Below are 27,693 nucleotides of genomic sequence, written 5' to 3'. Positions count from 1 at the left end.
CAGTTGGACCAGCGTTCGTGCCGGACGTGCAGACCGCGTGATACGACGCTTCATCCAGTCCCAAACATGCTCAATGGGGGACAGATCCGGAGATCTTGCTGGCCAGGGTAGTTGACTTACACCTTGTAGAGCACGTTGGGTGGCACGGGATACATGCGGACGTGCATTCTCCTGTTGGAACAGCAAGTTCCCTTGCCGGTCTAGGAATGGTAGAACGATGGGTTCGATGACGGTTTGGATGTACCGTGCACTATTCAGTGGTGTACGGCCAGTGTAGGAGATCGCTCCCCACACCATGATGCCGGGTGTTGGCCCTGTGTGCCTCGGTCGTATGCAGTCCTGATTGTGGCGCTCACCTGCACGGCGCCAAACACGCATACGACCATCATTGGCACCAAGGCAGAAGCGACTCTCATCGCTGAAGACGACACGTCTCCATTCGTCCCTCCATTCACGCCTGTCGCGACACCACTGGAGGCGGGCTGCACGATGTTGGGGCGTGAGCGGAAGACGGCCTAACGGTGTGCGGGACCGTAGCCCAGCTTCATGGAGACGGTTGCGAATGGTCCTCGCCGATACCGCAGGAGCAACAGTGTCCCTAATTTGCTGGGAAGTGGCGGTGCGGTCCCCTACGGCACTGCGTAGGGTCCTACGGTCTTGGCGTGCATCCGTGCGTCGCTGCGGTCCGGTCCCAGGTCGACGGGCACGTGCACCTTCCACCGACCACTGGCGACAACATCGATGTACTGTGGAGACCTCACGCCCCACGTGTTGAGCAATTCGGCGGTACGTCCACCCGGCCTCCCGCATGCCCACTATACGCCCTCGCTCAAAGTCCGTCAACTGCACATACGGTTCACGTCCACGCTGTCGCGGCATGCTACCAGTGTTAAAGACTGCGATGGAGCTCCGTATGCCACGGCAAACTGGCTGACACTGACGGCGGCGGTGCACAAATGCTGCGCAGCTAGCGCCATTCGACGGCCAACACCGCGGTTCCTGGTGTGTCCGCTGTGCCGTGCGTGCGATCATTGCTTGTACAGCCCTCTCGCAGTGTCCGGAGCAAGTATGGTGGGTCTGAGACACCGGTGTCAATGTGTTCTTTTTTCCATTTCCAGGAGTGTATATACATACAGGGTGTTTCAAAAATGACCGGTATATTTGAAACGGCAATAAAAACTAAACGAGCAGCGATAGAAATACACCGTTTGTTGCAATATGCTTGGGACAACAGTACATTTTCAGGCAGACAAACTTTCGAAATTACAGTAGTTACAATTTTCAACAACAGATGGCGCTGCGGTCTGGGAAACTCTATAGTACGATATTTTCCACATATCCACCATGCGTAGCAATAATATGGCGTAGTCTCTGAATGAAATTACCCGAAACCTTTGACAACGTGTCTGGCGGAATGGCTTCACATGCAGATGAGATGTACTGCTTCAGCTGTTCAATTGTTTCTGGGTTCTGGCGGTACACCTGGTCTTTCAAGTGTCCCCACAGAAAGAAGTCACAGGGGTTCATGTCTGGCGAATAGGGAGGCCAATCCACGCCGCCTCCTGCATGTTTCGGATAGCCCAAAGCAATCACACGATCATCGAAATATTCATTCAGGAAATTAAAGACGTCGGCCGTGCGATGTGGCCGGGCACCATCTTGCATAAACCACGAGGTGTTCGCAGTGTCGTCTAAGGCAGTTTGTACCGCCACAAATTCACGAAGAATGTCCAGATAGCGAGATGCAGTAATCGTTTCGGATCTGAAAAGTGGGCCAATGATTCCTTTGGAAGAAATGGCGGCCCAGACCAGTACTTTTTGAGGATGCAGGGACGATGGGACTGCAACATGGGGCTTTTCGGTTCCCCATATGCGCCAGTTCTGTTTATTGACAAAGCCGTCCAGGTAAAAATAAGCTTCGTCAGTAAACCAAATGCTGCCCACATTCATATCGCCGTCATCAATCCTGTGCACTATATCGTTAGCGAATGTCTCTCGTGCAGCAATGGTAGCGGCGCTGAGGGTTTGCTGCGTTTGAATTTTGTATGGATAGAAGTGTAAACTCTGGCGCATGAGACGATACGTGGACGTTGGCGTCATTTGGACCGCAGCTGCAACACGGCGAAGGGAAACCCGAGGCCCCTGTTGGATCACCTGCTGCACTAGCTGCGCGTTGCCCTCTGTGGTTGCCATACGCGGTCGCCCTACCTTTCCAGCACGTTCATCCGTCAAGTTCCCAGTCCGTTGAAATTTTTCAAACAGATCCTTTATTGTATCGCTTTTCGGTCCTTTGGTTACATTAAACCTCCGTTGAAAACTTCGTCTTGTTGCAACAACACTGTGTTCTAGGCGGTGGAATTCCAACACCAGAAAAATCCTCTGCTCTAAGGAATAAACCATGTTGACTACAGCACACCTGCACGTGGTGAACAGCACACGCTTACAGCAGAAAGACGACGTACAGAATGACGCACCCACAGACTGCGTTGTCTTCTATATCTTTCACATCACTTGCAGCGCCATCTGTTGTTGAAAATTGTAACTACTGTAATTTCAAAAATTTGTCCGCCTGAAAATGTACTGTTGTCCCAAGCATATTGCAACAAACGGTGTATTTCTATCGCTGCTCGTTTAGTTTTTATTGCCGTTTCAAATATACCGGTCATTTTTGAAACACCCTGTACATAGGGTGTTTCAAAAATGACCGGTATATTTGAAACGGCAATAAAAACTAAACGAGCAGCGATAGAAATACACCGTTTGTTGCAATATGCTTGGGACAACAGTACATTTTCAGGCGGACAAATTTTCGAAATTACAGTAGTTACAATTTTCAATAACAGATGGCGCTGCAGGTGATGTGAAAGATATAGAAGACAACGCAGTCTGTGGGTGCGCCATTCTGTTCTTTCTGCTGTAAGCGTGTGCTGTTCACAACGTGCAAGTGTGCTGTAGACAACATGGTTTATTCCTTACAACAGAGGATTTTTCTGGTGTTGGAATTCCACCGCCTAGAACACAGTGTTGTTGCAACAAGACGAAGTTTTCAACGGAGGTTTAATGTAACCAAAGGACCGAAAAGCGATACTGTAAAGGATCTGTTTGAAAAATTTCAACGGACTGGGAACGTGACGGATGAACGTGCTGGAAATGTAGGGCGACCGCGTACGGCAACCACAGAGGGCAACGCGCAGCTAGTGCAGCAGGTGATCCAACAGCGGCCTCGGGTTTCCGTTCGCCGTGTTGCAGCTGCGGCCCAAATGACGCCAACGTCCACGTATCGTCTCATGCGTCAGAGTTTACACCTCTATCCATACAAAATTCAAACGCGGCAACCCCTCAGCGCCGCTACCATTGCTGCACGAGAGACATTCGCTAACGATATAGTGCACAGGAATGATGATGGCGATATGCATGTGGGCAGCATTTGGTTTATTGACGAAGCTTATTTTTACCTGGACGGCTTCGTCAATAAACAGAACTGGCGCGTATGGGGAACCGAAAAGCCCCATGTTGCAGTCCCATCGTCCCTGCATCCTCAAAAAGTACTGGTCTGGGACGCCATTTCTTCCAAAGGAATCATTGGCCCATTTTTCAGTTCCGAAACGATTACTGCATCTCGCTATCTGGACATTCTTCGTGAATTTGTGGCGGTACAAACTGCCTTAGACGACACTGCGAACACCTCGTGGTTTATGCAAGATGGTGCCCGGCCACATCGCACGGCCGACGTCTTTAATTTCCTGAATGAATATTTCGATGATCGTGTGATTGCTTTGGGCTATCCGAAACATACAGGAGGCGGCGTGGATTGGCCTCCCTATTCGCCAGACATGAACTCCTGTGACGTCTTTCTGTGGGGACACTTGAAAGACCAGGTGTACCGCCAGAATCCAGAAACCATTGAACAGCTGAAGCAGTACATCTCATCTGCATGTGAAGCCATTACGCCAGACACGTTGTCAAAGGTTTCGGGTAATTTCATTCAGAGACTACGCCATATTATTGCTACGCATGGTGGATATGTGGAAAATATCGTACTATAGAGTTTCCCAGACCGCAGCGCCATCTGTTGTTGAAAATTGTAACTACTGTAATTTCGAAAGTTTGTCTGCCCGAAAATGTACTGTTGTCCCAAGCATATTGCAACAAACGGTGTATTTCTATCGCTGCTCGTTTAGTTTTTATTGCCGTTTCAAATATACCTGTCATTTTTGAAACACCCTGTATGTGTCGCTAATCATGTTAAATGTGACTGAGTGGAAATTTCTGACACAGATTCATGCTACCAGGGGAGAAGTTATCTTCCGTTTTGGTGTACCCTGTCCTGAAACGAGGTTTTCGTGCCTGCTCTAATTTTTGTTGCTGAAGTGACTAACAGCAGAGGATACTTTAGATACTCTTCATCCCGAATAAGAGGTGAGTTTTTACAGTGTGCTGGCTATAGGCGGTTTTAGAAGATGGGAAAATGGAGGTGAGAATGACAATACGGCGCAGCAGGAGTGGCATAAATAGACTTAGAAGCTGAGCAAGAAGAGATTAGTTTCGAGTATGAATACCGATATGTCGGCACTATTTTTATGAAAGAAATTTTCCATAGCTCTGTGGACAATAAGAAATGCTAATTCCCCCATTATGGTAATCCAAGCTATAGAGGAATTCAAATCTGTAAATTCTTTATTGAACTGGCGGCACTTCATGGCGTCGAATATTGGTGCATTCCAAATACATCCGATAATACTTAGAGTTTAACCATCTGTGACTTTCAGCTACAGTCTTCTTACTGCAACATGGTAGAAAGTAGACATTGTGACATGGTCTGATGCCCAACTGCAGTGGTATGAGAGTGAAAGGAAAAAGATTGCCCCTAATGGTACTACAATTCTGCACAGGTAACGCGGACGAGTGTTCCAAAAAATTTACGTTGCGAGAGGTGACAGTAAATAAGGGAGAATCTCGCCCCAAGCGTCTGGCAAATTAAACAGCCGTTTAGTACTATTCACTGTTAAAGGGAGAGTGGAGGAATGTAGCCTCCGCCATGTACCTCACAGCAATTTGTTCCGTTCAAATGCATAAGTCCTTATTAGTTTATTGACTTGCTTTATTATGGACTTTCCACAGTTCTAGTACTCTGTAGATTTTCATGTCTTCCGTCAATTTAAGAGACCGTAGTTCACTCTTCATTTGTCTCGTGGTCACATAATTTTCTTGTAATTATCTACTTTGATGTTTTAATGTCGTCATCTTATAGTGCTGTTTTGGCCAAAATATTTTTTGGTACTGGCTGGTATAGTAATTTATTTTAAGCTCCCGGCGCACATAATGCAAGGACTGAGCTGCCAAGAATATAACGCTGTGCTTCAGCAACGAAGTATGTCAGACGAAGTTGTGGCTTCTGGCCGCTGTTAGCAGCAGTGGCGCTGCAGTCGGTCCCCTGTCGGGGTGCCACCGGGGGGAAATTGCGTTTACGGTTATGAGGCTGTAAAACCTGAGTTACGATCGAAGCTTTCCGCAGCGCCCTATAAATTGCAGGCATGTCATTTCAGAGTTGCACATCTGTGTACTCTGGCCCTATGACAACCGTTACCTCGAAAATTAAGACCGTTTTAAAGAGCTACTCTCGCGACAGACTGTGAGCTGCTGAAACTCGCATCTTTGAAGAAGGTCAGTTTTGATTAGTACCGCTCATTATCAACCAGATTTGGTAGGCGACTCTCATTTTCCACGACAGCTTAGCATATGTAAATACTATGTTAGTTAATTAATTAGTTAGTTAGTTATATGTTCCATGGAACATCAGCAAGACTGGTAGCAGTGATGTTGAATGAGTCATTTCACATTCACAACACAGGATAATTTATAAATAGGGCTACATTCTGAATATTTATAAGCTTTTTACCCCTTTTGAAATTATTATTGTTGAATATGCTGACGTGAGTTAGTAATTCGTACCCACCACATTTTATACATTGCAATAACAGAAATATTTCTATGGATTTGAAGGAGCTATCAAACAGAAACTTTTTCAATTTGTTTTCAAATTTTACTTTGCCATTTGTCAGACATCTTATATGACTGGTTGACTTCTCAAAAATTTTAGTTGCAACGTTGTGCATCCCATTTTATGCTCTCCCCAAGATTTGCAATGATTGTAAGTGAAACTGTGGCTGAACTTGGAAATTCAGGGATTCCAAACTGGATTTTTCCAGTTTCAATTCTTATTAACAAGGAAACCTAAAATTATTTAAGTTTGCACGCTGTTTATTATTTCCACACAGTTTGTTACACCTATCATTGGAGTAGTACCCCTAGATATGCGGAACTGAATACGTTGCGCCTCTTCAAATTTGGGGGTGAGATCATTCACAAAAAACAAGTCAATGATACATTTAAGAACTTTAATTAAAATTTCTTCTGATGCTGTGACTTTTATACCAGCGTTGAAGCGTAGCTTTTAGTTCGTCTCCATTTACTACGTTCAAACGATCCTAATTTGATATCGTTATATGGTATCTGAATGAAATATTCTTGATATATTTATGTACAACCTCTAATGGGCAGGTACATGAAGCCGTTTGTGTTTATTTTATGTATCATCCCCCTTTCCTTGCATCCATTTCCTTTACTGTGTTTTCTTATTTGAACGTTTGTTGGTTGAAATGGGTTAAAGAAAAGAAAGCTTAGAGCTAACCGTAGATTGTGGGAGTAGACTGAAGTAGTACCAACGCAACCAGTGAGGGCAAATTCAGCTAAGGGAAGTTTGCACTAAAGGTAACAGAGTCATTTGTTAGGTGATGTCAAGTTGGTCACAGCCCATAGGAACCTATGTTTGAACTGGGAACCACTGTTTTCGTGGTCCCGCACTACTGCTATTCTTGGACTGGGTGACAAAGTGGGCGAACGTGTCGTAAGGATCCTCAGGTAAAGGTACAAAGAAAGGTATTAGAATGTACTGGTTACTGATAGAAAACGACAATAAGCTCTCTTTCAGCATCACTTTAATCTATGAAACTGTAGGGTAGGTTTCAGTTGATGTTATTTTGGCAGATTAATTGGTAAAGAGGGGAGTTAGTGGTGACCATACAGGTCGAGTACGAACCATCAGTTTGCGCTCTAATTTGATATTTAGTGTTGCTGTTAAGTGTAAAATCTCATAATGTTGTTCACATGGAATCTTTTTGGTCATTTTCTGTGAAAATTAAGAATTAAGACCACATCATTATATGTGAGACTGGCCCATGTGTTCCCACCATTTGTACTACATCAGTTTAAGTGTGCCCAGATTTTTCTTTCGGGTTATTTTTCTAATGGTAAAGGTTTGTTTAACTGCATGTTGGTGAGGTCTGTAGTAAATGTTTCCGGGGTTTTACTGATTTAGCTGTGATTTCTTTCTGAGTGGTCTGAACCACATGTTCCCGCAATTAGCTGCGTCCTTGATTAATTGATACCAAAATACGCTTTCGTGTGATCAATCATACCTTGGAATCAGAGAGGTTGTGATAATGGTTCAAATGGCTCTGAGCACTATGGGACTCAACTGCTGAGGTTATTAGTCCCCTAGAACTTAGAACTAGTTAAACCTAACTAACCTAAGGACATCACAAACATCCATGCCCGAGGCAGGATTCGAACCCGCGACCGTAGCGGTCTTGCGGTTCCAGACTGCAGCGCCTTTAACCGCACGGCCACTTCGGCCGGCTTGTGATAATGTCTGGCAGTTTTAATGATTTTTCGGTAATCTGCTTGTAGTCAGAATTCATTTCCCGCCCCCCCCCCCCCCCCCCCGCAATTTAACAGCCATTTTGCTCTATTGTACAGTTATTGAATTCTAATTAAGTACTGTGAGAGTTTATTTCCATTAAAAGGCAACCCCTATTCATATAAAGATTACATCCGTTTTTTTGCTATTCCTGGTAACGAAGTGCGACCGTGTGTTCCCACCATTGGTGTATAGAATCTGCTTTTTGTTAACTGGGTGGATATTATAAATACTTCTTATTTGAAGCGCCTTTTATAAGGTAATATGAAGTGTGGATGGAAATAATGTATACGAATAATTTCCTTTAGTTTTAGCAGCGGTCAATCCACCCCCTTCCCCTTTGTATGGGAACGTCAGACATGCGACATTGGCAGCCCCTTTGCTGTAGGTTTCTGGTTAATTAACGGTTACGTTTTCCTCCACAAAGATACGGAGAGAATGAAATTCGATTACATACTCGAGCTGCTCACTGCCTGTTATGTCAATCTCACCTACACCTCCTGTCTTATATATAACCACGACTTTTGTATTTCTGGTATTTATTTTTAGTTTTAGTTATATCTTAAGACCTTATGCATTTTATTTACTTCCATCTCTGAGTCTGCCACTATTGCTAGGTCACCGGCAAATCTGATCCTGTCAATTTGCATCCCGTATAACATAATTTAGATTACAATTGTCTTTTGTTTCAATGTTGTTATTGCCTCATCGATGAACATAATAAATAAGATGCTAGAGGGCGCCCCTGTCTTACTCTCCGTCTGATTTCTGATTCTTTCTTGATACCATTAATATCCAGTTCAATACCGACTCAAAATTAGTCACGTGTAATTCCAGTCAAGTCCTACTCTGCACGTAGCTTTAAAAAATAAAATCCAACCAACTTTATCAAATACCACTTCTACGTCAACAGATGCTATGCGTGTTTTTCTGTTTACTTCTAATCTTCTCTCCTAAATTTAACATTGTGCCAATATTGTTTCTCGAATGTGGAGCTAAATTTATCATTGACTAAGCTCCAGTATATGTTCCGTTAATCCTCTTTTTAACTACAGACAGTAGAATTTTTGAATCCTGTGAAATATGGCTCGTTTTCCGTAATTTGTATAGTTCTTTGCATTTTCCCCGTTCGGTAATGCAATAGTTCTACTTTTTTGTGAAGTCAGGTAGCATGATAGCTTCCTTATAGCTTTTAGATACCACAGTAATCAATTTACTTTCGATGTTGTTACTACTGTGTTGCAGGAACTCTCCAGGGACGTCACCCATACCTTCTGAATTATTTGATTGTAGCCTACCTGTTGCCAGGAAGAACCTTTCTTTTGTTATTGGTGGTCGTTTACTGTTTTACTCAACTTGATTTTGATCATCAATATATTCACTTCTGTTTTCGGTGTTACTGCACAGGAGTTCAATATATTATTTCCCTTTATCACATCATCTACATCAAATAGCAGCTACGTATTTTATTTCTCGCCATGTTACTCATGTTTTTCTGTTTTTGCTGCAGCAGCTTAACATTTGAATAAGCTTAATTCTGTTTGTCATGTTTAAAATTATCTTCTGCTACTTTGCTGATTTTTCTCGGACAATCTTTTGTTGCTCTGAAAGGCACAGTGTCATCTTTTTGACTACCTTGTACTAACCAGGGGGCTTTCCTTATAATCTCTTTCTTTTATCAATGGGTTCCTACGTAGCCGGCCGCTAGTGGCCGAGCGGTTCTGGCGCTACAGTCTGGAACCGCGCGACCGCTACGGTCGCAGGTTCGAATCCTGCCTCGGGCATGGATGTGTGTGTTGTCCTTAGGTTAGTTAGGTTTAAGTAGTTCTAAGTTCTAGGGGACTTATGACCTCAGCAGTTGAGTCCCATAGTGCTCAGAACCATTTGAACCATTTTTTTGGTTCCTACGTATATATAGCGATTATAAAAGGTTTCCTAGGTTCTTCCTTATTCACAATACGGCTGTGGCTTATTTTCTATATTTGACTTCATAAAATGAAAACTGCTTGTGACCGAAACCTCAGAATTCTACGCAATTTATATTTACTACGCTACGCTATCTGGCTGCAAGCTCTTCACATCTTTCTTATCAGGCACTAAGATAATAATACTTTGCGAACAGCTGATTTTGTATTTTGTTTCGTCTACACGCCAGACGCGGCCAAAACTTTTATGCAGTGCTACGCGAGGCACTGTCTAGCCTTCGTTTAGTCTCGCTACAGTGGAAGCGCGACCGGGTGTGTGCACTATCGTAGCTTGCGACCAAGACTTTGAAACGGATCGTAACTTCTTCCTTCGCAACAGACTTCAGTAGACATAAAAGTTTTACCCTGTTACTCAGTGGAGTATTTGTTCTTTTATTGTGCTGGCAAGTAACGATTCTTATATCACTATATGTGTAACGTGATTGTTCAAGATAAAAAAAGGCTACCAACTATTGATCAGAAAGTAACTGGTCGATATAGTGGCCCGAACTTGTATTTCACGCACTACCACGAATGCACTGCCTTACATTTAACACTGACTGCCTTTGATGTCGTTTTGACACTTTGACTGTATTCGCCAGCGCAACAGTCCTTTTTTGCAGGGGCAGGAAAATGGGTTCGTGACTCTACTGATTGAACACTCTGAAATAAATATTATGACAATTTTACCGTTGTCGAACTTTGAAGGAGATAATTTACTTTTAACTTTGAAAATAATATCCAGTTTTATTGCTACAATTTGAACTTCAAGATGGAAGCAAGCAGTACTGTCTGCAATGTCATACTTAGGCATCCATGTTCCAAACTTTACTGTAAATATTACTGAAGGTTTATTCTTTAGAAACTGAGCTTTCATTCGAAGACAAGTTACGCCAGTAAATGAAAAACAAAGCGACAAATTAACGTACTTAAAACGTCCAACCTATTTAAAGGAACGGGAAATGAACTTCGACAACGTAAATAAGCCAAGGTTTTAGATTTCGGAAAATAAACATTGAAACACATTGGTAGTTTGAATGCAGGACACAACAATTAGGATCCTGACTTTCCTGTACGCTGAATTAAGTTAAAGTAAAACTGAATAATGAACTGTAATGTTCAAACTACTCTATGTTCACTTTAACTCTTTTGGTATTAGGGCTGTTACTTCACTAAATTGTTACTTGTACTAAACTATATAGAAGTCTTGCACTGTCGCAGTTGCTGACGTCGAGAATGTGGTGGCCAAGCGTCTTATACATCGTTTGCACATCTCTGAAAATATATTTAAACGTCGATCAGAGCCATTGTTCCAACAATAGTCATAGCTCAAAAATCTTTACTACATCTTAAATTCGGAAATTCTGTCACCTGGGACTTTAGAATTTCCGAGACTGCTTAAAAGCGTACATGTAGACACCATACCATTTTAGAAATGTTTCTGCGCACAAATAACTGTTTTTAGTCTCCATACACAGACTATGCTCGCGCGCGCACTCATGGCAATGCGTCTAAATATGAATTACTCGCTCACTAAAACCTTGGAGTAGTACAGTCATTTACAATTATAAAAACAACTTCTCCATTTTATTCTCTTTTCAATGGGTTACATATTTAAAATCACTCATGTCATAAGACATAAAAGCATCTACATCCTAAACATACCCTTCAATTTATATATTGCTTATTTCTCTCGATTTTACACCTGGTGCTTCTTAAATTTTATACCAGTTTCCCGCAACAAATGCAGCTAAAGCATATCTCAGATTAGTCGATAGAAATAGTGATATTACGAACAATATTTTAACTGAAAGAAATGGTGGATTTGTGAAGAGTTTGACCACATTTCAAGTGAGGAAAACAATTTATTAATTTGACTTTTTGGAAGAATTATCCTATGTAAGCGTATTTAGATATTCTTTGTCGATCTTAAGCTGATATTTGAGTTAACTGACGAAAGTGAAAGTTGAAGAAGCTGTTCACTGCTGACCCTCATGCTAATGTCCTGCCAAACTCTCCTTCTCGTGTTAATGGAAACATGAAACTGCAACAATATTTTCTAAACTAATTTCAAAACGAGTTCGATTGGGAACAGAAAATACATGTGAGCGATTTACTGAACCCGCTTGTGATGGAGATGATCTTTATATGGGTTGCAAAACATGGTAGATCTAAATCCCAGAATCACAGTCTCATTACGAAGTGTTTTTCGTCGAAAGAGGAATAAAAGACTTAGAGCTACTAGAACTGACGTTTGTGCATTTTTTGCTACATCTACATGGATTCTCCGCAAATTACATTTAAGTGTCTGGCGGGGGATTCATCGAGCCACCTTCACAATCCTCTATTACTCCAATCTTGTACAGGGCGTGGAAACAACGAACACCTATATCTTTCCGTACGTGCTCTGATTTCCCTTATATAATCATGGTGATCGTTTCTCATTATTTAAGTAGGCCTCAACAAAATATCTTCGCATTCGGAGGAGAAATTTGGTGATTGCAATATAGTGAGAAGGTTGCTCTGAAACGAAAAACGCCTTTGTCTTAATGATGTCAACCCCAAATCCTGTATCATTTCAGAGACACTCTCTTCCCTACTTCTCGATAATACAAAACATGCAGCTTTTCTTTGAACTTTTTCGATGTACTCCATCGGCCAGCCAGGGTGGCCGAGCGGTTCTAGGCGTCACAGTCTGGAACCGCGCGACCTCTACGGTCGCAAGTTCAAATCCTGCCTCTGGAATGGATGTGTGTGATGTCCTTAGGTTAGTTACGTTTAAGTACTTCTAAGTTCTAGGGGACTGATGACCTCCGAAGTTAAGTCCCATAGTGCTCAGAGCCATTTGAACCATTTTGTACTCCGTCAATTTCATGTGGTGTGGATCCCACACCGCGCAGCAGTAGTCTAAAAGAGGATGGACAAGCGAAGTGGAGTAAGAGTCCTGCCATTAAAACGCACTCCTTGGTTAGCCTTCGCCTCAACATTTTCTATGCGTTCCTTCCAATTTAAGTTGTTCGTAACTGTAATTCTTAGGTATGTAGTTGAATTTATGGCCTTTAGATTTGACTGATATATCGTGTAACCGAAGTTCAACGGATTCCTTTTAGCACTCATGTGGATGACCTTACATTTTTAGTTACTTAGGGTCAATTGCCAATTTTCGCACCATACAGATACCTTTTCTAAATTGTTTTGCAATTTGTTTTGATCATCTGATGACTTTACTAGTCGATAAACGACAGTGTCTACTGCAACCAACTTTAGACGTCTGCTCAGATTGTGTCCCAAACAGTTTATATAGATAAGGGACAGCAAAGGGCCTATAACACTACCTTTGGGACGCCAGAAATCCCTTTTGTTTGCTCGATGACTTTCCATCAGTTACTACGATCTGTGACCTCTCTAGTAGGAAATCATGAATCCAGGCACATAACTGAGACGATATTCCATAAGCACGCAATTTCACTACAATCTGCTTCTGTGGTACAGTGTCAAAAGCCTTCCGGATATCCAGAAATATGGAATCAATATGAAATCTCTTGTCAACCGCACTCTACACTTCGTTTAAGTACAGAGATGGTTGTACTTGATAAGAAAGATGTTTTCTAAATCCGTGTTGACTGTGTGTCAATGGACTGTTTTCTTCGAGGTTCTTCACAATGTTCGAATACAATATATGTTCCAAAATACTGTTGCTATTGACGTTAATGATATGGGCCTGTAATTTAGTGGATTACTACCACTACCTTTCTTGAATATCGGTGTGAGCTGTGCAACTTTTTAGTTGCTGGAAAGAGGTGGGAACACGTAATGCACAGAGGAACAATATCGAAACTCATTGTTCATTCAGACGTGCATGATTGTTTGAAGGCGTTGCATGGTACACCGGAAAACATTGGCACTGGAAAGTAGTACTACGCGTCTAGACAGGTCGCGACGATAGTAAATATGTCTGTCCCTATGCGGAAATACAGCAAATTGCGAATGCGGGACGTGGACACACAGTAAAATATGTGGCTCCGGGAAGTGTACTCGGAAAGCCGAAGTGCTTAACTCTACTGCTGGCGTTACGTGGATATCCGGATTCGGGTCCCAATGTGAATGAGATTTCCATTATTTCACCAAAAAACTGTACAGCTGAAGAATAGTCTTATTCGTAATTGCTTACACATTTATTCTATTTCATATAGCTGTAGATCGTAGAAGTGTCTGTTACTTCAAACTCCATAGTACACCGCAAAAAAAGACACTGCAAAATAATATTTTTGGGATCTACCGATCTGAGTAATGAGCAATGTAAAGTCCGACGTAATTTGACTGTAATTCGTTGACATTATTTCCGTGTACGGTTTACTTTTTGGGCTTTGAACGTGAGCTGTATTAGCAATTACATTCCAGGAAATTATATCAGTTTAACTAGAGCTGAAGTTAATTTTAAAATTAACAGTTGCTTGTAACCATGCGAGGACCTTAAAACAATTTATGGTATTTTAGTGAACTCACTCTGGCACTGAAATGGCTGTAATTCAATCAAAATGAAGTCATTATTTTACATCGAAAAAATTATTAATTCGCTAAAGTATCCCTGTTAATATTAAATAAAGAAAACAACTTTTGATAATGTACATCTGGAGCACATCGTTATTTGTAAGTGAACCATGGTCTCCTCCAGAAGAATGCTAATTATCAAGTGAGCTGATATGATTGGGAAGTTTTCCGCAGAATCGGTGAGCAAAAGAAAAAGTGAGTAACACCCATAAAGAGGGAGAATCTAAATTTACTAGTCGTCTGATACGCTATTAGGGATTAAGCAGCATGTAGTGAAGCACGGCTTAGAGGGCAAAATCAGTAAGTGACGTCAGATATTGGAATATGTTCAACAAATGATAGGGATTTGTACAGGAGTGGAATCAGTGAGTTTGAACTGGAACTTTAGCAGAAACATGGGCTGTGGAGTGAAACTGACAGGTGGCTGTGAAGGCTTAGTTATAGTAATGATACTGTTTATTAACAACACTTAAACCGAATATAATCACTTAAATAATAAGTAATGCTTCCTAAAATGGTTTGTTTAATGGTTGGTTTAAGAGCATCAAAATTATAATATAAATTTTACTGGTTTTCATTCATTGTTCATAATGTCCAAAATAATACAATTAAAATATATTCAGTGAGAGAAATAGCCTTACCAATATTTCCTTAACAGTGGAAGTAAATCGCTCTTCTACTTTTCTTACACAATCACACAATTCATAATTGAGAACTAGCGTAACCATACTAGAAACCATCAATCAGGGAATGACTAAACAAGTTATGCTAAAATCCGAAGAGGCATGAGATAATATCAGATTTCATTCGGAAATTAACAGCATAATATAATAAGCAAAAACCAACAAAGTACACCACAATGCTGGCATGAGCCAGATTTTTGCACCAACTGAAAATCTTCATCCTTACACTCCCAGTACATCTGTCCCACAACATTGTAAATGGCATCGGATAGCAAGCTTATGATAAGTCCGCAACACAACTGAATTTTTATATGTCGTAGCGAGCGTAGATGACAGTTCTGAATTTTTACTTCAGGAGAAAATGCTACAACACATATTGCACATTAGATCTGTTTCGGTAATGTACTTTAAGACAGGATATTTATTGCGTGTGTATCGTTTGAGGGACGATACACAATCGAAACATACGTGGAACACAATGATAACAGTTTAGACCTTCCGCTGAATAACAAATATCACTTTAAATTTAACTCTGTACTTAAGTAAACTAATGAAAGTAGATAGTTCCTGGACTTAAACTACGATGCCGCTGCATTCAGCGTGGCTATCAAAGAGGGCTATCACAGAGTCGGCAGAGAGGCGCTGCGCTCTGACGTCAGCCGACTTCCAGCAGCGGCGGCGTACGGAACCTCTGGAGGGCGTGTCTTCGTTGACAGACCTCTTTCTTGGCTACTTTTTGGGGAGACTCTCCTCAACCTGTAGTTATGGTGTGGTGTACCAACTATCGAATCTCATTCATTGGACGGCACTATAGAGACATCAAACTGCAAAGATATCATGATACCAAACTCAATACTTGACAAATGAAAAAAAAGAAGAACAGCGTCTTAGCGTTGTCAAACAAATCTGCCCCATGTTTTTATCGCAGACAAGTTTCAATGAGACAGATCAAGATGGACAAGGTCACTCTCTGCTAACGATTGTTCTTCTGCAGTTGCCTGTCAAGCATTAGTGATCAATACGGCGCATAGTTTCAAAATGCAACTAGAACACAACTAAATGACGTCATTGTGGCACGCCACGGAATCCCTATCAAGGACTGTAAACAGAACACTTCAGTCCCTGAAAGCTTCTTTGTGCATGTGCTCACCGCCTGCAGTTTAATGATGGAAGCAAGTTTATCAAATGCGACTCTTTGGTTACTACTTCCTTTGCAGCGTTGCACAGAACGAACTGAAAGATTTATGTCCCTAGTTCGTGTTTGGTAACATTTTTCAGCTGAAATTGTACTAGTTTTGGGAAATCAGTGTGTTAACTAGTACTTAAATAAATATTAGCATTTAAGAAAAACGTGTTTTGAAGCCAGAGCTCAATATAGTCGGCACTCAAGGTGCATTCTGCAAATGCTTCAGGCAATAAACCATCGCTAAAATTACAGGACTGGCTTCAACATGGTATTGCAAAACACTGAGTAGCATTTCGTACATTTTCTTGGTCACAGATGTTCCAGCACATATGCCCACTATCTAGTTTTTGCTGAAAATCATATTTGCTAGACTATATGAAACATTATTTAAATTGGTAACCTGACATGACGTGCTTCGACATTCTCATCACCATTTAAAACAAAAAATAACAGGAATAAAAGAAAAAGCTTCATATTTAGAATACCATAACTCTGCCTATAAATATTCATTCCAAATATAACTTAACACACTGATTTCCTAAAAGTAGGAAACGTTTCGCTAAAAAAATCCGTGAAAATACAAACAAGAGGAAAAAAAATCTTTCTGTTCGTTCTGTTTAACAAGCAGAAGAGGGAATAATTTCTGAGTTGCGTCCGAGAAACTTGCTTCCGCCGCTGGGGAATACACGCTCAAGGAAGCACTAGTTTTACAGGTGACAGAATTAGTGATAGAAAATCCTAAAAGACTGATACCCTAAATCCACGCAAAGTAAATTGGTGTTCAAAGTGTGAGGACGAATGTAACTTTTACATGATGTGTCACTACCAAGTAACTCAGGTCGATGGAACTTGGACCTTATGTAAAATGACAGTATTGTACTGACAGTAATTGAAAGATAACGCAAAGTGACGGACAGATACGTCACTGTTACTCAACTACACTGAAGTTACCGCGATTCATGGTGTTTCCCTGGACATTATAAAGGGCGGGACATGCTTCATAATAGGATGTGTGAACACCACGGATGGAAATGCATGCTTTGCAACGAACTCGCATTCTGGCCGTAAGTGTAATAGGGAGATACTGCGGTAGGGTGTACCATTCCTTCACCAGCGTGGTTAACAAAATGCTGGACGGCCGTTGGTGCATGTGGACGTGGAGTAGAGCATCTCCTCAAAGCCTCACACAAGTGCTCGACGCGATATAAGTATGGGACCCGGCAGGCCAGTCCGTTCGCGGAATGCCGTCTAGTTCCGAGAGCTCCTCTAAATGAGCAGTTCGATGTGGCTGTGCATTGTCGCCATTAAAAATTAAGTGAGAGAAGAACGCACTGCTGGAAAGAGTACAGCGTCGGAATAATGTTAAGTGGTGAAATTAGCTTGTCCAAAAGATTTAGAGGTCAGCATATCCATGCAACATTGTGCCTCCTTGCATCATATCACTTGAACGAACAAAATGATCATTTTCTACCAAGCTGGAAAGCGGTGGGAACACGTAATGCACAGAGGAACAATGTCGAAATTGATTGTTCATTCAGACGTGCATGATTGTCTGAAGGCGTTGCTTGGTACACAGCAAAACATTGGAACTGCAAAATACACTCCTGGAAACGGAAAAAAGAACACATTGACACCGGTGTGTCAGATCCACCATACTTGCTCCGGACACTGCGAGAGGGCTGTACAAGCAATGATCACACGCACGGCACAGCGGACACACCAGGAACCGCGGTGTTGGCCGTCGAATGGCGCTAGCTGCGCAGCATTTGTGCACCGCCGCCGTCAGTGTCAGCCAGTTTGCCGTGGCATACGGAGCTCCATCGCAGTCTTTAACACTGGTAGCATGCCGCGACAGCGTGGACGTGAACCGTATGTGCAGTTGACGGACTTTGAGCGAGGGCGTATAGTGGGCATGCGGGAGGCCGGGTGGACGTACCGCCGAATTGCTCAACACGTGAGGCGTGAGGTCTCCACAGTACATCGATGTTGTCGCCAGTGGTCGGCGGAAGGTGCACGTGCCCGTCGACCTGGGACCGGACCGCAGCGACGCACGGATGCACGCCAAGACCGTAGGATCCTACGCAGTGCCGTAGGGGACCGCACCGCCATTTCCCAGCAAATTAGGGACACTGTTGCTCCTGGGGTATCGGCGAGGACCATTCGCAACCGTCTCCATGAAGCTGGGCTACGGTCCCGCACACCGTTAGGCCGTCTTCCGCTCACGCCCCAACATCGTGCAGCCCGCCTCCAGTGGTGTCGCGACAGGCGTGAATGGAGGGACGAATGGAGACGTGTCGTCTTCAGCGATGAGAGTCGCTTCTGCCTTGGTGCCAATGATGGTCGTATGCGTGTTTGGCGCCGTGCAGGTGAGCGCCACAATCAGGACTGCATACGACCGAGGCACACAGGGCCAACACCCGGCATCATGGTGTGGAGAGCGATCTCCTACACTGGCCGTACACCACTGGTGATCGTCGAGGGGACACTGAATAGTGCACGGTACATCCAAACCGTCATCGAACCCATCGTTCTACCATTCCTAGACCGGCAAGGGAACTTGCTGTTCCAACAGGACAATGCACGTCCGCATGTATCCCGTGCCACCCAACGTGCTCTAGAAGGTGTAAGTCAACTACCATGGCCAGCAAGATCTCCGGATCTGTCCCCCATTGAGCATGTTTGGGACTGGATGAAGCGTCGTCTCACGCGGTCTGCACGTCCAGCACGAACGCTGGTCCAACTGAGGCGCCAGGTGGAAATGGCATGGCAAACCGTTCCACAGGACTACATCCAGCATCTCTACGATCGTCTCCATGGGAGAATAGCAGCCTGCATTGCTGCGAAAGGTGGATATACACTGTACTAGTGCCGACATTGTGCATGCTCTGTTGCCTGTGTCTATGTGCCTGTGGTTCTGTCAGTGTGATCATGTGATGTATCTGACCCCAGGAATGTGTCAATAAAGTTTCCCCTTCCTGGGACAATGAATTCACGGTGTTCTTATTTCAATTTCCAGGAGTGTAGTACTACACGACTAGACAGGTCGCGACGATAGCAAATATGTCTGTCCTTGTGCGAAAATACAGCAACTTGCGAATGCGGGACGTGGACACACAGTAACATGTTTGGTTCCGGGAAGTGTACTCGGAAAGCCGAAGTGCTGAACTCTACTGCTGGCGTTAAGTGGGATATCCGGATTCGGGTCCCGGTCTGACAGAGATTTCCATTATTTCACCAAAAAACTGTGCAGCTGTATAACAGTCTTATTCGTAATTGCTAAAACATTTCTTCTATTTCGTATAGCTGTAGATCGTAGCAGTGTCTGTTACTTCAGACTTCACAGTACATCGCAAAACACAGACACTGCAAAATAATATTTTTGGGATCTACCGATCTGAGAATTGAGCAATGTAAAGTCCGACGTAATTTGACTGTAATTCGGTGACATTATTTCCGTGTACTGTTTACTTTTTGGGCTTTGAACATGAGCTGTATTAGCAATTACATTCCAGGACATTATATCAGTTTAACTAGAGCTGAAGTTAATTTTAAATTTAACACTTGCGTGTAACCATGCGAGGACTTCAAAACTATTTATGGTATTTTAGTGGACTCACTCTGGCAGCGAAATTGCTGAAATTCAATCTAAATGAACTCATTATTATTTTATACCAAAAAAGTTATTAATTCGCTAATGATCTAGCACGCTGATCTGTTTTATTTCCTGTTACTGCTTCATCATATGTAGCTCGTAGTTAATATGCATATTTCAGAATAAATAGATAATAAATCTAAAATCCTCTTGTGCGGCCTATCATAGTTTTAGCCACGTACCTGTAGCTGTACAGAACTTATTTCCAGCAGTGGACAGAACGCCAAATAGTTAACTGGGCAATGAGTGGTCGAGCATGCCTCGTACTTCGTCCTGCCGTTTGACAGGTACTTGTACCCAAAACAACGAATACATTTTTGTTATTCCTTGGGTAAACGTCATACTTAAACGACAGAAAGTAAGCTAATGTGATGTGCGCGATTGTCGAATTTTAAGAACACAGACCCGGATTGCAAAACTTGTAAACTGCGGATGGCAGAAACAGTTTACATAAGGGGGTCGATTCTAAAACTGATGTGTGTTGCGGTATGAAATGCGCAACCCACGGAAAATGGTCAGGGCGTGTGTGATGTGTTTCTCGGAAGTATAACTTTCCGTATGTATTTCCAACTTAATTCCCATCATAACTTGAATAAATTTCTCGTGTGTGTATGACCAGTTGAATGTCTCTGGTGGCATTATTTCTTGTTATTATACAACAAAACATGGAAAATTATTGAGACAAATTCCCTGCGTTAGCAAGGCAAGAAGGGAAGCTGAATCAGAAAGGGAACAATCTCACATCATCGAAAGGTGAAAGAGGAGAAATATCTGGGGATAACTCCGAAAGAGAATGAGACAAGTCCGCACGTTATTACAGCAGCTTTCCACATGAATTCGTGTGCGAACTAGATTATTAGCGTGAATTCAAATTTATATGTTTCTTTCCTTAAGATCACACGCAGATGTAGCGTTACATATTAAGCTTCAATGATTTACATTTTCAGTCCTCCCAATTACAGGGTATCCGTTTTACCTTGACCAATGAAAATAATTTTTTATCCAGAACGAAAATAAAATGAATGTATGAAGGAAAAGTTGTTCATGTAGATTAACAAGCATTATTGCCTATGCTGTATCTTTTTTCATTATGTAGTCTTTTTTTTCTTATTCCACAATCCACTTGCTCTCTTCAAGAAATTTTAAAAAAAAATAAAAAAAAAAGATTTTGCAGTATTGTTCTCAGTTAAAGGCAAAAAAGGAAAGAATACCGAAAAGTGCGGGAAGTAATGACGGTGGAGTGTAATACACTGGGCAACGTGATGGATGGAGAGCTCGTCGCTGCTCCAAGTGTTGAATACTGAAGTAAATTATGGGCAGGTAATATATGCTCCTGTGCAGGCATCAGGTGCTGGACAACTATTGTTCTCATACCTACATAAGGATTCTGGCTTTGTAGTCGCAATTCATCCAGAAGACGAGAAAGAATTCATGTGAGATAGTTGCTACGTTCCACCAGTATAAGTCATCATGTGTTTTCGTTGGACCAGTAAGATATTTTTTTGCAGTTACGTTTTCTTTTGTTTTAGGAGGAATACTAGTCCGTAAAAAGAGAGTCATCAGTGACAACACTGTTCCACCTGGTATGCAAGATGTATGAGGCGGGGAAATCCCTCAGATGGCAAGATGAATGTAACAGCTCTAAATAAAGAAGATACCGACAGGTGTGAATATTACAGGACTACCGGTCAAACAAGTAATGGTTGAAAAAAACTGACACGAGGTATTTACAGAGAAATGGAAAAACAGGTGGACACCCATCTCGGAGAGGATCAAACTGGGTTCTGGAGAGCTGTTGGAAAACGCGAGGCAGCACTGACCATACGACTCATCTTAGAAGATGGGTTAAAGAGAGGCAAATCTGCATTCATAGGTTGCATTCACTTGGAGTAAGCTTTTGACAACATTCGCTGAAAAACATGCTTTCAAATTCTGAAGTTCTAGAGATAAAATACAGGCTGCGAAAGGTTATATAGAACTAACTTCTACAGAAACCAGTCGACAGTTATAAAAATCTAAGGCTATGAAAGGGAAGCATTGGTTGAAAAGGGAGTGAGACAGGGTTGCAGCCTACTCCCAATCTTATTCAATCTGCACAATGAACAATCAGTAAAGAAAACCAAAGAAAAGTTAGGAGAAGGAATTAAAGTGCAGTAAGAAATAACAGAAACCTTGAGAATTGCCGATGACATTGTATGTACACTCCTGGAAATTGAAATAAGAACACCGTGAATTCATTGTCCCAGGAAGGGGAAACTTTATTGACACATTCCTGGGGTCAGATACATCACATGATCACACTGACAGAACCACAGGCACATAGACACAGGCAACAGAGCATGCACAATGTCGGCACTAGTACAGTGTATATCCACCTTTCGCAGCAATTCAGGCTGCTATTCTCCCATGGAGACGATCGTAGAATGCTGGATGTAGTCCTGTGGAACGGCTTGCCATGCCATTTCCACCTGGCGCCTCAGTTGGACCAGCGTTCGTGCTGGACGTGCAGACCGCGTGAGACGACGCTTCATCCAGTCCCAAACATGCTCAATGGGGGACAGATCCGGAGATCTTGCTGGCCAGTTTAGTTGACTTACACCGTCTAGAGCACGTTGGGTGGCACGGGTTACATGCGGACGTGCATTGTCCTGTTGGAACAGCAAGTTCCCTTGCCGGTCTAGGAATGGTAGAACGATGGGTTCGATGACGGTTTGGATGTACCGTGCACTATTCAGTGTCCCCTCGACGATCACCAGTGGTGTACGGCCAGTGTAGGAGATCGCTCCCCACACCATGATGCCGGGTGTTGGCCCTGTGTGCCTCGGTCGTATGCAGTCCTGATTGTGGCGCTCACCTGCACGGCGCCAAACACGCATGCGACCATCATTGGCACCAAGGCGGAAGCGACTCTCATCGCTGAAGACGACACGTCTCCATTCGTCCCTCCATTCACGCCTGTCGCGACACCACTGGAGGCGGGCTGCACGATGTTGGGGCGTGAGCGGAAGACGGCCTAACGGTGTGCGGGACCGTAGCCCAGCTTCATGGAGACGGTTGCGAATGGTTCTCGCCGATACCCCAGGAGCAACAGTGTCCCTAATTTGCTGGGAAGTGGCGGTGCGGTCCCCTACGGCACTGCGTAGGATCCTACGGTCTTGGCGTGCATCCGTGCGTCGCTGGGGTCCGGTCCCAGGTCGACGGGCACGTGCACCTTCCGCCGACCACTGGCGACAACATCGATGTACTGTGGAGACCTCACGCCCCACGTGTTGAGCAATTCGGCGATACGTCCACCCGGCCTCCCGCATGCCCACTATACGCCCTCGCTCAAAGTCCGTCAACTGCACAACGGTTTACGTCCACGCTGTCGCGGCATGCTACCAGTGTTAAAGACTGCGATGGAGCTCCGTATGCCACGGCAAACTGGCTGACACTGACGGCGGCGGTGCACAAATGCTGCGCAGCTAGCGCCATTCGACGGCCAACACCGCGGTTCCTGGTGTGTCCGCTGTGCCGTGCGTGTGATCATTGCTTGTACAGCCCTCTCGCAGTGTCCGGAGCAAGTATGGTGGGTCTGACACACCGGTGTCAATGTGTTCTTTTTTCCATTTCCAGGAGTGTAATTCTCTCAGAGACAGCAAGGGGCTTGGAAGAGCAGCTCAACGGAATGAACAGTGTCATGAAAGAATAATGAAAGATCAAAATTAACAAAACCTAAATAAGAGTAACGAAACGTACTCGAATTAAATCAGCCAATACGGGTCTGGATTAAGAAATGAGACACTAAGACAGGTAAATGAGTTTTGTTATTTTGGCAGTAAAATACGTGATTATGGGCGAAGTTGAGAGCATATAAGAGACAAACTGTCAATGGCAACGTTTGAGTATTTTAAGAAGAGAAATCTTTTAACATCGCTTACTCTGAAGTGCAGCCTTGTACGGAAGTGAAACGTCCAATTTAGACAAGAAGAGAATGGAAGCATTTGAAATGTGATGCTACAGAAGACTGCTAATGAGGACGTGCAGGATAGAATTAAGAAGAATCGTCATCTCTGACTACAACAAGGAACTGGTTGACAGCACACATTCTGAAACATCAAGGAATCCTCAGCTTAATACTGGAGCAAACTGCAGTGCGTTAAAATCACACAGAGAGTCGAGCAAATGGGTGCATTAAGCATGTCCAAATGGATGTGGGTTGATGTAGTAGTTAAGAAAGGAACAGGTCTGCACAAGATAGATTAGCGTGGAGAATGGTACCAAACCAGTCTTATAATTGAAGACAACAACAACAACATATGTGTGAAGTGCACAGAAATACTCAATGGAGTAAAATTTCATATTGGTTAGGATTTTTTTCCGTAGCCACGGACAAAAGTGTATATAATTAACAAGAGCACTCCCGAGCTATTATTAGTGTAAGCATACAAGATGAGGATGGAACTGGTGACATGTTAAAATAATATGTACTCTGGTTTTCGGAAGGCCAGTCTTCTACTCAACCCGTCATCTGCGCACGTGTGAATTAACTGCATCACGTGCTTCAGGCACACCTTCACAACGTACTAAGGGATATGCAGGGAAGGGCACGAACGTAATTCTTCGGCCAGGCGTTGCGATATTTCCAGCGCGACGCACTGCATGGCTGCAAACCCCCGTAAGGCGTGAACTGCGTAGCTACGTGCTATGGCACAGTGGTGCGTTTGCACGCCAACAACGTGATGGGAGGCTAACTCCTGTCATAATACCTCTGGTCTGAGCGAATGTAGATGTTCCAGTTCAGCTGCGACAGCAGTTCTCCAGCTCTGTGCATTCGACTGACACAGGCCCCACGGCAGTTATCTGTCGAACGCACAGCCAATACACACCTGTCACATCGAGTAGCATCAACGACTAGGCAGAGCCGCTAATCTATTAGCCGTCGCCTAACCCTGATAGTCCCACGCTTCGAATCGGATTCATGGAGGAGAGGCAACTCAGCGGGTGTCATCGCCTCAGCTAGTCTCCAGAAATCCTGGGTTCAAAGTGGGGCCTGCACGATTTCTGCCAGCCGCCGTGGACAACTGCAGGTTCACACAAACACAGCCGCCTATCCTCACTGTGCCTTGGACCTGAAATCCAACTTGCGTCACCATTGGCACTGCCTATCAACAGCCACCACTGGATCAGCACAGGTCACTCGTCGCCCACTAACTATGATCGACACCTGATCGCTGCCATCGACGCTCTGAATGGGAGGCAACAAATAATAAACAATGTTTTTGAAATGGCAGGGAGAGTGAGCGTTGGGAAATGGATGGTGCTGATCATTTTAATGGACACATTTCAATTCATTATTTATTAATAAAACAACGAATCTAAGCATCAAACATAACTGCAACACCGACTTTAACCTGGCTGATTACAACATATGAACTCAAACTACACTTTACCACGGTTGGCCATAAGTCAACCCAGCATCTAGTAGAAATATTCTTAGCAACATTTTACCATGAGAAAATGAATATTTGACCTTACAACTGGTGGCAAAACGTATGGCTGCAATGTCTCATGCACATTATGTAGACATAAAATAAAACTTAGACATGCAGTCTATTAAGGCACAATAGTTCACCAAATGTGATGATGAATCTGAATGCAAATGATCAGTGTAAAACAAAGACTGTTATGACAAATATTTAAATTTATAGTTACTGCAACTTCGCATCCAATAATACTTGCTGCTAGTGAATTGTGAAAGGTATTTACAAACAGCCATCATATTCTTTAAAATATATCTTCAGGTATAAACTTTACAGTAAGAGGAAGCGCACACTGATGTACGAGAGGTACGTTAATCTTATAGCAACTGTCGCAGTAAGTTTCACAGGCTATTGGCAGATGACACGGTTGTCTACAAGAAAGTAGCAACATCAGAAGACTCGTACGTACTCCAGGAAGACCTGCAGAGGATTAATGAATGGTGCGACAGCTGGCAGCTTTCCCTAAACGTAGATAAATGTAATATAATGCGCATACATAGGGGCAGAAATCCATCCCAATACGATTATGCCATAGGTGGTAAATCATTGGAAGCGGTAACGACCGTAAAATACTTAGGAGTTACTATCCGGAGCGATCTGAAGTGGAATGATCACATAAAACAAATAGTGGGAAAAGCAGGCGCCAGGTTGAGATTCATAGGAAGAATTCTAAGAAAATGTGACTCATCGACGAAAGAAGTAGCTTACAAAACGCTTGTTCGTCCGATTCTTGAGTATTGCTCATCAGTATGGGACCCTTACCAGGTTGGATTAATAGAAGAGATAGACATGATCCAGCGAAAAGCAGCGCGATTCGTCATGGGGACATTTAGTCAGCGCGAGAGCGTTACGGAGATGCTGAACAAGCTCCAGTGGCGGACACTTCAAGACAGGCGTTACGCAATACGGAGAGGTTTATTATCGAAATTACGAGAGAGCACATTCCGGGAAGAGATGGGCAACATATTACTACCGCCCACATATATCTCGCGTAATGATCACAACGAAAAGATCCGAGAAATTAGAGCAAATACGGAGACTTACAAGCAGTCGTTCTTCCCACGCACAATTCGTGAATGGAACAGGGAAGGGGGGATCAGATAGTGGTACAATAAGTACCCTCCGCCACACACCGTAAGGTGGCTCGCGGAGTATAGATGTAGATGTAGATGTAGATCAAGTGATCACACATTTGCTAGTAGCTAAGAAATTCTTTAAAATGAATATTCAACAAAAAGCTTTGCAAAAAAAGAACATATATGTCATGTCATCAATCAGCCTAACACACATCGAAGTCTTTGCTTAGTCTTGGCCCAACTGACGAGCGAAACCTTACAAAATCGACCCGCAGCAGCCGGAGATTAACAGCTTCTCATATTTGTGCACATCGAACAGACAAAATCAGCACTACCATCGCAACAAATTTTGAACGGTACTGGAATGGCGAGAAGCTTTACCATTTAACAGACTAATCCACTTATCAGTGATTGCCTGTTCTCAGATCCTACAAAGTTCTACCGACAGATCCCTCGTTTCCGTGCCTTTGTCCATGTTTGCCACCACATTGCCCTGGGCTAGTTCTTCCATCCGTCCGAGGTGTACATACCATCTCAGTCTCGAGATTAATCCTATCTGTGACTGATTAAAACCCCATTCTTACATGTTCATTCCTCGGATGACATAAATTGGTCGCATTCAAGCTCCGCTATAACCCATTCATTTCGAAAGCCTCAATTTTCCCCCTTTGTCTTGCGTACAATGTCCAACACAGTCAACCATACGTCAGAATGTTTTCAACCACAGATTATAAAACTACCTTCTTTGATTGTCTGGATATGTGACAACTCGAAAAGACAAAATATACCTATCAGTGATCTAATAGCCACTCTCGATCAGATTATCGTGTGGGGTACATCCACGTCACACTGTCTATAGTCTTATCTATTAGTGCACCCAGATATCTGTTCACTTCCACATTTCTTACCCGGCCAAACTCACAATCCAAATCTTCAACTCGCCCACTTGTACCATACTGTTACATCCCACTGTCTATAAGTATCCACTAACTTTCTCATTTGATACACGGCACGATCCACATCCAGAGCTATCAGTACATGGTCGTCGGTATTGAATGGAAACTATGATGCTATACTGTGACATCTAAACTCTTGCACGGTCTATTCCAGTAATCAGCTCGTGACACGCCCGGAAATACAAATGGGTGGGGTACATTAAACTGACTTCTCGTTTCGTGAGCATTGCTTTTCCTGACCGTGCGCCCTGTCCACACCACGTACCTGGTAATCCCGCGGCGGTCGTACTGTTCTGCTCCCCACTGCTGTTGGCTTGCCTGAATTTATCTATCGAAATATGCAA

The sequence above is a fragment of the Schistocerca nitens genome, chromosome 5 (assembly GCF_023898315.1).
Source record: "Schistocerca nitens isolate TAMUIC-IGC-003100 chromosome 5, iqSchNite1.1, whole genome shotgun sequence".
In the NCBI taxonomy this organism is placed as follows: domain Eukaryota; kingdom Metazoa; phylum Arthropoda; class Insecta; order Orthoptera; family Acrididae; genus Schistocerca; species Schistocerca nitens.
The sequence above is the reverse complement of the archived record's forward strand: the minus strand, read 5'-3'. Positions refer to the sequence as shown.